Source organism: Primulina eburnea, chromosome 11 (assembly GCF_022965805.1).
Source record: "Primulina eburnea isolate SZY01 chromosome 11, ASM2296580v1, whole genome shotgun sequence".
NCBI classification, from domain to species: domain Eukaryota; kingdom Viridiplantae; phylum Streptophyta; class Magnoliopsida; order Lamiales; family Gesneriaceae; genus Primulina; species Primulina eburnea.
In genome coordinates, this window is record NC_133111.1 from 32,370,626 (window position 1) to 32,384,486 (window position 13,861).

Genomic DNA, 13,861 nt, shown 5'->3' on the forward strand with positions numbered 1-13,861 from the left:
TTTCTACAGGTCCAAAAATCATCTTAATCCCATTTGCAACGCCAAGGTTATTCTTCTTTTATCGAACCTGTAAAAATATAGTAAAAACTTATAATTACACAACAACTTATTTTTTATACAATTTATTATAAAACATATAATATTTAAACATTTAATAAAACAAAAACTATATATTTATATTATAAAACATTTAATTAATGTACAATTTTTTTGTTTATCGCAACTCCCAACCAGCTTATTGTTAGTCCCTAGCAATTTAAGCGTTAATAGCAATACAAAACATATTGATTAATTTAAATAGAAATGTAATCAGAACTATCTAGTGTTTAAATTAAATTTGAAAATGTCAAAGTTATATCAAGATCATCATAATTATAATTTATGAAATAATTTGAGATGATCAATTCAAAGCTTATTTCAGGTCGTTAAATGTACACTGCCTTCAGAAATTCCTAGTAAGAGTCTCAACTCCATATCCTCACAGGTTAATAAATGTTTCAATTTATGGCAACGATTTCTCTCATGGAGTTGGAATACAGATAAATGCTCAGAAAAATGGTTTACAGAATGCAGACAGACAAACAAGCCAAACTAATCAAAAGATAAAAAATCCATTGATTCAAAATCTAGTTGTTCTTATTATATATTTTTTCCTGATATATATATTTTTTTCATAACATCATGGAATCAGACTAAGTTTATGCTTCTTGACCACATATTTATTTAATTTGTACAATAAATTTCTCTCTTTCTTTTTTTTTTTTTAATTTTTTTATGAGAGATATATGGGTCGTAGCATATAACTTAAAAATTACATAGATCTCAATATCTTTCTTTTTGTATTTTTCTCTTTTTTTTTTCAGGAAATATCATTTTTTTTTCAAAATAAGAACACAAAATCTAAACAATAGATAGTCTGTCTCATGATCAATAAAGGCTCGAAAGCTGTTTTCTCAGTCTTCTCCACTGACTCACAAAATATGTGTGAGTTTAAAGTTTTAGGCATTCTTATAAGGTATATCTTGGGCTATATACTTTAATACCTGATTTTATCACAATGGTTAATCACTCAAAAAGATTTCATAAATCACATTTTTATAGTGATCAGAATATTAAAATTGACTTTTTTTTCCAAATAAAAATTAAACATCCTTAGATAGATTAATACATTTTCTAATTTGAACCTTTCAAATATGTAATGTATGATATTTTTGCAAAAATTACAAAGATACAAGCAATAAACATGATTTTATTATAAAATATATATATATATATATATATATATATATATATATATATATATATATATATATATATATATATATATTTTAATTTTTTATCCCCCCAATCAGAATATGACATTGTCCCTAATGTCAAAATAACTATTAATAAAGAGTACATATTGAAAGAGATATCACCTGGAATTTTATTGAAGATAACAAACGCAAACCAATCCACGACTTTTGAATCAATGATACAACTTTCTTTTCTTACTGCTTGATTGCGACCAATTGATCTTTGTTATCATCGAATCAGGCTTATGAACAAAAGCTTCCAAATCATCAATTAATTGGTCGGCAGTCGAAGCACAGATGAGCATCCGTCGTGAATTTTTTGAAATGAAATTATGTTCCACAGCTTTATCAAGAAATATCAATAAACTGTCATAATAATTATTGATATTCAACAAGCCCACAGGTTTATTATGGATATTAAGTTGTGCCCAAGAAACAGTGTGAAAAATTTCTTCTAATGTACTAAAACCACCTGGTAGTGCAATAAAAGCATCAGAATTTTCAATCATTGGGTGATTCTTTCATACATAGAAGAAACTTTTAATTCCTCCCCAATCGTAACACCTGTAATATTTCCTTCAGCTAAAGCTGTAGGAATAATACCCAAAACCTGACCACCTCCAAGATGAGCAGATGTTGAAACAGATCTCATTAACCCAATATTACCTCTCCCATATACCAAGTGAATTTTTCTCTCAGCCAATATCTTTCCAAGATTATTCGCTGCTTCTACAAACACTTCATTTTTTTCCAGGACTCGACCCACAAAATACACTAATATTTTTCAATGTTTGTGTAGAGGATCTATCCATGTTTTTACTTTCTTTTTTTGTCTGCGAAAATAGAGAAAGATGAGAGATTTTATAGGGGTAATATGTTATCATGACAAAAATATGGGTCACAGCTGTAAACAGAATAAATAGTAAAAACAATAATGACACACATGCATATAAACAGTAGTGTGATTGTGGCTCACAATTTTCCTCTGGTTTTACGTCAAGAAACGGCTTCAACGGCTTCTATGAGTCGAGGATATGCTTCCCATCCAATTTTCTTATAAATTAGCAAACAGGGTCTTTTTTAGTCGGATTCCCAAGACTATGACGCTCATCTTGGAATTGTTTCCATAAACGGAGAAGTTCAATATACACATGTCCACTAAAATGCGTCTCAAGAGTCAATAAGATGTTATCTAAAGACTCCTTACTCCGCCTATTCTTAATGAAACCAATTTTATCTTCTCTGTTATTGGAAACACATCCCAAAGATCTGCATCGTTTGTCACAAGTCCATCTTGCACACTTATGACCAACCCCTAAACTTTTGGCCCTTCGTTTTTTCGCATAAGTACTTTTTCCTAATCAAGGCAAATACCGAATGAGCAATGATTGTGGAACTTCTCCTCCTAATCGGACCTTAGCTTCTATTACAAGACGAATATCTTCTGGAATTCTTTTTGCATTAGTGATAGGACTCGTTTTTACGTGTTTTTAGTGTTGGTTTCGAGTCGCATTCATACATCATATTAGCTTGTTCTAGTTTATTCTTGCATTTTGTTTGCATTATTTAGCATATGACTGATTTCGTGTGTTTTGTGGTATTTTGTAGGAATGGAACCAAATATAGCAGAAAATGGGCACAACAACGAAGAAGCCTCGCTAGGGCGGTCAAAACTGACCGCCCCAGCGAGCATTCTAGTCTTACCGAGGATATCGAACAGAAGACCTCTCGCTAGGGCGGTTAAAACTGACCGCCCCAGCGAGACTGCTAGCCTGGACAAGAGAATTTAACAGAAGATCTCTCGCTCGGGCGGTCAAAAGTGGCCGCCCCAGCGAGACTAGAGAGAAGGCTCAAAGTTTTTATTCGAGAGTCACTCGCCCCAGCGGTCAAAACCTACCGCCCTAGCGAGTTACGCGATCCAGCAAGATTCTGCGAGATTTGTTTCTATTTTCATGGACTCTATCCAAGACCACTAACCTAATACACGAGATTGGGCGCCGTTTTTCAGACTTACACATCATATTTTCATCATTTTTTCTGGGAGAGAAGGCTAGGAGTAAGGAAGACTTTCGAAGAACTCGAGAATTCCAAGCGTCGCAGCCATCTTCCATCGTCATATTTAGTATTTTATTATTCAGTATTTTATTCTCTTGCATAGATTGTTGATTTTTAGTATGAATTTGGTTGGCTAAACTCTAAATTTGTTGGGATTTGAGGGGATCCTACCCATACTCGTTGTTTAACATTATTTCTTGACATTTTTACAAGTGATTTGTTTATGCTATTGTTATTTCTTGTTTCAAGCGAAGCCTAGCTATCTTCCTTTGATTATTGCATGTTGTTAACGATTTCGACAGACTAATTAACAATAGGATCGCATAGTATAAACCACGGACTTACAATTTTAGTAGACATACGGAATTGGGTACGTGTCGATAGTAATAGTTCACCCGGATGAAAGCTAGTGGATTCCATAGAACGTAATGCAATCGTGAACTGTTAAATAATTGAGGACACTTGATTACTGCATGTTTATGATTAGTATTAATATAGCTCGACAGAGTATATTGATTAGTCTAGGGAATTCCGTCGAATGCACGAGTAAAAGTCGAGTCTAATTATCTGAACACGAGTGGTAGGTGAACTGATAATTCCCAACAAATTCGTTTCTCATTTGATTTTCATCCAATTTAATCATTGATTTCTTGATTATTTGTTCTTGCATTTTAATCATTTTAGTATTAAATTCACTTTAGTTTAATCACCAACTCCATCTATCGTTGCTAGAGAAATTTAAGTGAAAATAAGAATAGTGTAACGCAGTCCTTGTGGATCGATACTCGTATTCACGTACGTTTATTATAACTTGACTATCGTGCACTTGCGATATTTTAAATCGAGCTTTCATTTATAAAACAAATTTTGGGACTATTCACTGTGCAAGTTTGGCTCGATCAAGTTTTTGGCGCCGTTGCCGGGGACTGTTGATTCACAATTTTTTATTTTTCATTTAAATTCTTTAGTATTATTTATTTTATTGTTAGTTGATACTCCTATTCTGTTGCAGATTTTTCTTGTGGTGCATGCGAAGATCACTCGACGTGGAGCTTGAATTTGACCCTGAAATCGAAAGAACTTTCCGCAGACGAAGACAGCAACAAAGACTCAAAGAACAGATGGAAAGACACGAGCAAGAACGTGGAGAGGAACAGCGTGACAATAGACAAGTTGAGATACCACGTCGCATTCCGATGATGGATTATGCACAACCGTCTCTTGAGGGAGCACGTCCAAGCATCGTGAGACCAGTCATCCGAGCTAACCAGTTTGAGATCAAGCCAGCTATCATTCAGATGATTCAAAACACTGTTCAATTTGGGGGAAGTGCACTTGACGACCCTAATTCTCATATAGCTGATTTTCTTGAAATTTGCGATACTTTTAAGTTTAATGCTGTGTCTGATGATGCTGTTCGTTTGCGTTTATTTCCATTTTCACTAAGAGATAAAGCTAAGGCGTGGTTAAACTGTTTGCCTGTAGGGTCTATCACTACATGGGAGGATATGGCGAAGGCATTCCTGACCAAGTACTTTCCTCCGTCGAAGACTATGAAGCTGAGAGCCGACATTACTACTTTTGCTCAATATGAGCTTGAGTCACTTTACGAGGCGTGGGAGCGATACAAGGATTTATTGAGGAGATGTCCACACCATGAGCTACCTCTTGGGTTAGTTGTTCAAACTTTTTACTACGGTCTGCTTACTTCTAACCGTACCATGATAGATGCTGCTGCCTGTGGTAACTTGCTGAGAAAAACGGCTGAGGAAGGATATGAATTATTGGAGGAGATGGCTGCTAGCAGCTATCATCCTCATTCTGATAGGCAGAAACGAGGTGCGGGGGTTAATCAAGTTACTGATTTGTCTGCGGTGTCAGCACAGTTGGAGGCTTTGAACAGAAAGATTGATGGGATGAGTGCGAGTGGATCGGTTATGCGTCTGCAAGAGATTTTCTGTGATAAGTGTGGAGGTGAGCATGACGTGCAGGATTGCCAAGATGGCAATCCATTCTATGTGCCTGAGGGAGCAAAACACGTGGGATTCCAGAACCGTCCTAGAAATGACCCTTATTCAAACTCCTATAATCCGGGATGGAGGAATCACCCAAACTTTTCGTGGGGAGGTCAAAACAACCAAAACCGCCAACAAAGAGGGCCACCACATGGGATGCACCAAGGATTCAAGCCAGAACCGCCTAGGGAGGAGAAGTCAAATTTAGAGCAAATGATGACTAAATTTATTTCTGCAACCGAGACGAGATTTCAGAATCAGGATGCATCCATAAAAGGGTTAGAGAATCAAATTGGACAATTGGCTAAGTTAATTGCTAATAGGGAGCAAGGAACTTTGCCAAGCAACACGGAGACTAACCCGAGAGAGCATGTGAAAGCTGTGGAATTGCGCAGTGGAAAGGCACTTGAGTCTAAGGAGGAAAAGAACAAGCAAGGTGAGGATGAGGTGGAACAGCAAGGAGGTAAGTCTTCTAACTCTACTTTTACACCTATTGCACCGAGTAAAATTGTTATCCCCCCACCTTTTCCTGCAGCACTGAAAAAAGCTAAGTTAGATGCACAATTTGGTAAATTTCTTGAGATATTCAAAAAACTGCATATTAACATTCCTTTTGCTGATGCTTTACTGAATATGCCAAGTTATGCAAAATTCTTGAAAGATATCTTAGCAAACAAGCGGAAGCTAGAAGATCATATGACTGTGAACTTGACTGAAAATTGCTCCGCTTTAGTTCAAAACAGGATGCCTCCTAAGCAAAAAGATCCAGGGAGTTTCTCTATACCTTGCATTATTGGTGATATTAATTTTCATAAAGCTCTATGTGATCTTGGTGCGAGTATTAATTTGATGCCGTATTCTGTGTTTAGGAGACTGGGATTGGGTGAACCCAAGCCAACTAGGATGTCATTGCAGCTGGCTGACAGATCTGTCAAGTATCCACGTGGGATTATCGAAGATGTCTTGGTGAAAGTGGATAAGTTTATTTTTCCTGCAGATTTTGTAGTACTTGATATGGAGGAAGATTTGGAGATGCCTTTAATCCTAGGGAGACCATTTCTGGCTACAGGGAAAGCACTGATCGATGTTGACGAGGGAAAATTGAGACTGAGAGTTGGAGAAGAAGAAATTATTTTTGATGTCTTTAATACTCTCAAGCACACAATGCACGATGATAGTTGTTTTCGCGTTGATGTCTTAGATTCTCTTGTTTGTGATTTTGTGCAGGATGGATTGCAAGAGCCATTGGAGGCTACTCTCACTACTGAAAAACAGGAGGACGAGCTGGACAAGGAAAGGATGGAGATGGTAGCTCATTTGAATGCCATTCCACCTTGGAGAAAGCAAGTGAGGCTTCGACTAGAGGAATTGGGGGATAGAAAAGATTTAGTGCCTCAAAAGTCAAGCCTAGAGGAGCCACCCACTTTGGAGCTCAAACCACTACCTCCACATCTCAAGTACGTATATTTAGGAGAAAATAATAAACTGCCTGTTATTATTTCCTCTTCTTTGACAGACGATATGGAGAGTAAGCTCTTGGGAGTCCTTAAGGAGCATAGAGGAGCATTCGCTTGGAAAGTTTCGGACATCAAGGGGATAAGTCCTTCGATCTGCATGCACAAAATCCTAATGGAAGATAAGTACTCACCTCTAGCACAACCACAAAGGAGACTCAATCCAAAGATGCAAGAGGTAGTAAAAGCTGAAACGATCAAACTTCTGGACGCAGGTATTATCTATCCTATCTCTGATAGTGCGTGGGTAAGTCCTGTACAATGTGTGCCTAAAAAGGGTGGGATTACTGTTATTACCAATGAAAAAAATGAGTTGATTCCCACTAGAATCGTTACGGGTTGGCGTGTGTGCATGGATTATAGGAAATTAAATGATGCAACCCGTAAAGATCACTTCCCCTTGCCATTTATTGATCAAATGATTGAACGATTAGCCGGTCATGAATTTTACTGTTTTTTGGATGGATATTCGGGATACAACCAAATCACAATTGCACCCGAGGACCAAGAGAAAACTACTTTCACTTGCCCTTATGGTACTTTTGCGTTTAGGCGTATGCCCTTTGGTCTATGCAATGCACCTGCTACATTTCAAAGATGCATGACCGCTATTTTTCATGACATGATTGAGAATTTTCTTGAAGTTTTTATGGATGATTTCTCTATTTTTGGCTCTTCATTTGGTGAATGTTTAAAAAATTTGAATTTGGTGCTCATTAGATGTGAAGAGAGCAATTTGGTGTTAAATTGGGAGAAATGTCACTTCATGGTGCAAGAGGGGATTGTGTTAGGACACAAAGTATCGGAGAATGGAATCGAGGTCGACAAGGCCAAGGTGGAAGTGATCAAAAATCTACCACCACCTTCATCGATAAAGGGAGTTCGAAGTTTCCTAGGCCATGCGGGTTTTTATAGGCGTTTTATTAAGGATTTTTCTAAAATTGCTAAACCTTTATCCTCTTTGTTGATGAAAGATGTTGAGTTTAATTTTGATTCTACTTGTCTGCAGGCATTCGAAGTACTCAAGAAGAGCTTGGTGACAGCACCTGTGCTGACTGCCCCTGATTGGGAGTTACCGTTTGAGGTAATGTGCGATGCTAGTGATACAGCTGTTGGTGCGGTGCTGGGTCAAAGGAAGAACAAGGTATTTCATACCATCTACTATGCAAGTAAGACCTTAAATGATGCTCAATTGAATTATGCTACTACTGAAAAGGAACTACTTGCTATAGTATTTGCTTTTGAGAAATTTCATTCATACCTTGTTCTGTCTAAAGTGATTGTGTATACAGATCATTCTGCCCTAAAATACTTGCTTGCTAAGAAAGATGCGAAACCTAGGTTAATTAGGTGGATTTTACTATTGCAAAAATTTGATCTCGAGATTCGAGATAAAAAGGGTGTAGAAAATGTGGTTGCTGATCATCTGTCTAGGCTTGAGGATGTTAGAATTAATGGCTTTAACACTGATATAGATGACTGGTTCCCTGATGAGCAATTGTTTGAGGTAAATGCGTGCCCTTGGTATGCCAATTTCGCAAATTTTCTTGTCACTGGCACACCTCCCCCAAATTTATCGTTTCACCAAAGAAAGAAATTCTTTTCTGACGTGAAATATTATTTTTGGGAGGAACCGTTTTTGTTTAAAATCTGTGCAGATGCCATGATAAGGAGATGTGTAGCGGAGGAGGAAACCAGTCAAATTCTGAACCACTGCCATGACCGTGAGGTAGGTGGTCACTTTGGACCCATACGGACGGCATCTAAGGTACTCGAATGTGGCTTCTATTGGCCAACTCTTTTTAAGGATGCTCGTTTGTATGTTCTCAATTGTGATAGATGCCAACGCACAGGTAATATTTCTAACCGTCATGAGATGCCTTTGAATAACATTATTGAGTGTGAAATATTTGATGTGTGGGGGATTGATTTTATGGGTCCTTTTCCTGCGTCTTTTACAAAGAAATTTATTTTGGTGGCAGTAGAGTATGTATCTAAATGGGTGGAGGCGGAGGCTTGTGCCACGAATGATGCACAAGTGGTGTTAAAATTTTTGAAAAAACACATTTTTAATCGATTCGGTACACCACGTGCAATCATAAGTGATGGTGGCACCCATTTTTGCAACAAAATTTTTGATAAACTGATGGGCAAATATGGTGTCACCCACAAAGTTTCCACTCCATACCACCCTCAGACTAGTGGACAAGTTGAAGTGTCCAATCGAGAGATCAAGAGGATTTTAGAAAAGACGGTTAATGTGAATCGAAAGGACTGGTCCATTCGGTTAGATGATGCTTTGTGGGCTTATCGTACTGCGTTCAAAACACCTATAGGCACTACACCATATAGGTTACTTTTTGGTGAAAAACGACTGTTGCAGTTGAGTCAGTTGGATGAGTTCCGAGGTACAGCGTATGATCTTGCCCTATCTTACAAGGAACGCACCAAAAGAGCCCATGATAAACACATTGTAAGAAGAGAATTCAAAGTGGGTGAAGCGGTGTTGTTATACAACTCTCGCTTACGACTCTTTCCGGGCAAGCTGAAGTCAAGATGGTCAGGACCATTCGTTATAGCCGAGGTGTTCCCATCAGGTGCAGTGGTGTTGCATGACGGCAAGGAAGGGACGTTTACTGTGAACGCCCAAAGATTAAAGCACTATATTGGTGGCACGATTGAGCCACAAATTGGAGTCACTCGGCTCCAAGACAGTCGTTAAGGACATGGGTGAAAAGTCGAGCTCTAGACGATAAATTGAGAACTACTTCTACTCCTTATTTTATTCTTTTCGTTAGTTAATTAATTGCATCATTTGCATTTAGATAATTGCATGGCATTTGCATTAAAATTTTTTTCAAAATGATTTCGAAAATACCTCACTAGGGCGGTTCATTTTAACCGCCCCAGCGAGAGGTTGTAATTTGTAATGGATTTTTGGCCGAGCATGCATCGCTAGGGCGGACACTTTTGTCCGCCCCAGCGAGGAATCGAAATTTTCAAAAACATTTTTTCCCGAAAATCCCTCGCTAGGGCGGTCAAACTTGACCGCCCCCGCGAGTGTTACAACTTTTCAAAATAATTTTAGTCGAGGATGTCTCGCTCGGGCGGTCTAAACTGACCGCCCTAACGAACACTCGCGTCTTTTTAAAATTTTTAAAACCGAGGTTCTCCCGCTAGGGCGGACACTTTTGTCCGCCCCAGCGAGCACTCGTAATTTTCGGGCAGACAGACTCTCGCTAGGGCGGACACTTTTGACCGCCCTAGCGAGTCGCGAATGTTTAAAAGCTGCGCCCTCCCTTCTCTCTTCTCCCACTCGCAAAACCTACACTTTTCTCTCAAATTTTCGCCCCTCCACTCCAGATCTGAAGCGATTGACGTGGTTTCTTGCCAATTTACAGGTATATTTGTGAATCTCCATTGTTGCAAAGCCCAAGACGCGATTTTCCCGGCCAAATCTACACTCTCCGACCACCACCCACGCCGCCGCCTCTTCACGTTCCGGCGAGCTTCCAAATTTTCCGGCGACTTCATATTACTTGTGCACTCTACTCTTACCATGGCTTCCAAACGCTCGAAGGTAACCCGCGGTGCCTCTAGTTCTCGATCCACCCCCTCTATATTTGTGAATGATAGGGCTAGGGAGCGATTTGAGCAAGCTAAACTCCATAGAAAACCAATCCCTGAGAGGGGATGTACTTCGTGGATTTTAGATAATATTTTTGAGGAGTTCCAGGTTGCAGGACGAGGGTGGACGAATTTTTTAGCACAACCGAATGCGGCTGTGGTGCCGGTTGTACGTGAGTTTTACGCTAACGCCCCGGAAGGGACTGAAAATAAGGCTAGGGTGAGGGGACGTCAAGTCCCATATGATCCTAAAACGATAAATGATTTGTTGGGTTTACCGGCAGTGGATGATTCGGTATTCCAGGCTTGGGTGCTGAATCCGGATTACGATCTGATCATTCACACATTGTGTTATTCGGGCACTACGTGGAAGCAGCCGGGAACGTATACGGTGTTTCTTGAGAAATTTTTGAAGGTGGAGGCGGCACTTTGGTATGCCTTTCTATCGAAGAGATTGATGCCGGTAGGGCATACGAGTGATGTACAGCGGGATAGGGCGGTGGTTCTTTATGCGATCTATACCGGGATGCCTATTGATGTGGGCAAACTCATATTCGGGCAGCTGACTATCTGTATCAATTGCAACAATTTAGCCTTTTATTTCCCCACTATCGTGACTGAGCTATGTGCCCGCGCGGGTGTGATTTTCGCGCACGATGATGAGTGGCTACCGCCACTGAGATCCATCGATGAGGCTCTGCATACCTCCAAGTACGCGAAGAGACGGGATGAGCTGCCCGCTGATGTATTTTACGGTCACGTGCAAGCCGCTCCACCACCGCCGGTCGTCGGACATCCACCACCACCGCAGCCACGCTGCCGTGCCATTCGAGACCGAGTCGACGAGTTGGGCGCTTGGGCCACCTACCAGACTCATTATCAGGCCATCGACCAAGCCCACACTCTGAACATCGAGTACTTGGTGCAGGGCATCTCGACTCACTTGTGTCACGCCCCGAGTCCGAAGCGTCGGTGACATCCGGCATTGTTCACAATTAAATTGAAAACAATAAAGCCTCGTATCAATCAAACCAGTCTTTTTCATAAATGAAATATTGTCTTACAATGACAAAGGAATAAAATACATCAGAATTTTCGAAGTGAAACAAAAGGAAAGATAGACGTTCTTTGAATTGTTGATTTCAGCAGTCGATCACCATCCCCAGAATGTCTCTTGCTCCTCCTCATTAACTCGTTCCTCAGTTTTATCTGAAATTTGTAAGGGGTGAGTGTTTTGGGAAACACTCAGCAAGTGGGGGTCGATCGATTCCAAAGATACATATAGAACTTAATTCCTTAAAACATTTCTTTAACATACTTTCAAAACTAATATTCTTAACTTGGCTCAACGGAAACGAATCGAATAAGAGACATAACTTATCAAATGATTCAGAACAAAACAGAAGCAATACAGATCATTTCAATTCGGAACAGAACATATCAGAACAGACAGAACACTGTTACTCATCTCATTTCCATGGTCAAATTGTCCCCAATATGTTAGTCCTCTAAGGGGTGAGGCCAGAACATGGTTTTATACCCACCAATGGGGGCCGAACAGAACATGGTTTTATACCCACCAATGGGGGCCGAACAGAACATGGTTTTATACCCACCAATGGGGGCCGAACAGAACTACAATTCTCGTTCCATTTCAAATTGACTCGTAACAGTGCAAACAGAATTCAGACTTTTCCAGACGGAATTTATCGGAGTTTCAGATTTTCAAAGTTGAACAGAACTTAACAGAATTGCAGATAGACACAGCGGAATCAAAGAATTCGAATAATAAAAGGAAACACATAATCGATCGAATATTCAAAAATAACACATAAGGTTTTTCGAAAATTTGGACACACATAATAATAAGTCGTGTCATTCATATGCAAGATTTAAAAATACAACAAAATACTTAGTCAAAAGCCCACTTACAGTAGTTGAAGGTTGATTCGAAATCACCAACTTTGGCGCGAACTTGCTTCTCGGACTTTTGGCAGCACTTCGGCGTAACTCCTACAATTACTGTCTTCGCTTTGGCAGAACTTCGACGTGATTCTTTTTAATAACTGCACTGCACGAAATCCCTTCCTTTTCTCCTTGCTTGCTTGACCGAAATTTGAGAGAGTAAGGGGGAAGGGGAAAGCCGAAACCTTGCTTGGTTTTTGAAGCACCTTTCCATCAATTTTGGGGTAGTATTTATAGGCCACACTTTGCCCCTTGGCATACCATTTGGTCGACCACTTGGTCTCCAAGAAATGGATTAATTGTGATCATTAAGGTGGTCAAAGACTAGTAAATTCTCAAGCTCCATACCAAGCATCAAAAGCCATTTCTTACATCATTATTGTGTCTTGATCTCCTAGCTCATCCCTTAGCTCTTCCATGGATTTCCTTAAAGATCATTTCTTGCACCATTAACTTGTCCAATCCTTTAGCTCTCCTTTTAGGACAAACATGGTTGAGCTTCATTGAGCTGAAAGATTGCGTCCTTGAGCTGGGGTTTTACTCCTCCCGTGAAAACTCTTCAATGGATACGGTTACTTGTAGATTGGCCTCTTGTTGAGCTAATCCCCGAGCTTAGAATCTACTTTCTCAAGCTAAATTTGATGAGATTTAAATTATTATTCAAGTAGTTTAATTGAATCAAAAATTACTGAATCATTTTAAATAATTTTTATATCACTTACTTGATTTACTTCGGTCGAAATTTTCGGGTTCTCACATCCCTCCCTCCTTATTGAAAGTTTCGTCCTCGAAACTTGCATTAACTTGGTCACTCAAATAGGTGAGGGTACTGCGACCGCATCTTTTCTTCGAGTTCCCAAGTTGCCTCTCTTTCAGTATGGTTTGACCACTGAATTTGGACATATGGGATGGTCCGGTGTCTCAACACTTGGTCTTTAGTGTCCACTATTCGGATAGGGACTTCTTCATATTTGAGTTCTTCGTTCAGATTACCTTCGATCATTAGAGGCGTAACTTTAAGTACATGGTTCGGGTCCGGGACATATTTTCGTAGTTGTGAGATGTGGAAAACGTTATGTATTCTGGACATCTCAGGCGGTAACGCCAATTGATAAGCCAATGTTCCCACTTTATCCAGTATTTCGAACGGTCCCACATATCTTGGGTTCAACTTGCCGGATTTGCTGAACCGAACCACTCCTTTCATGGGAGAAACTTTGACGTACGCTTTTCCTCCGATTTCTAGTTCCAAAGGCCTTCTTTTCAAATCAGCCCAACTCTTTTGTCTATCCTGAGCTGCCTTGAGTCTCTCTTTGATTATGGCCACTTTATCGACAGTTATTTGAATGAGCTCTGGCCCGGTGATAGCTTTTTCTCCGACTTCATCCCA

At 39.6% G+C, this 13,861-nt stretch overlaps 1 non-coding gene across 1 annotated transcript; it reads right to left on the minus strand.

Moving 5' to 3' along the window:
- Positions 1 to 4,906: 4,906 nt before the first annotated feature.
- On the minus strand, positions 4,907 to 5,013 carry LOC140806454 (small nucleolar RNA R71). The gene has a single exon (XR_012112528.1). It is a non-coding gene; the product is annotated as a small nucleolar RNA R71 (small nucleolar RNA).
- Between the last annotated feature and the right edge of the window lie 8,848 nt (positions 5,014 to 13,861).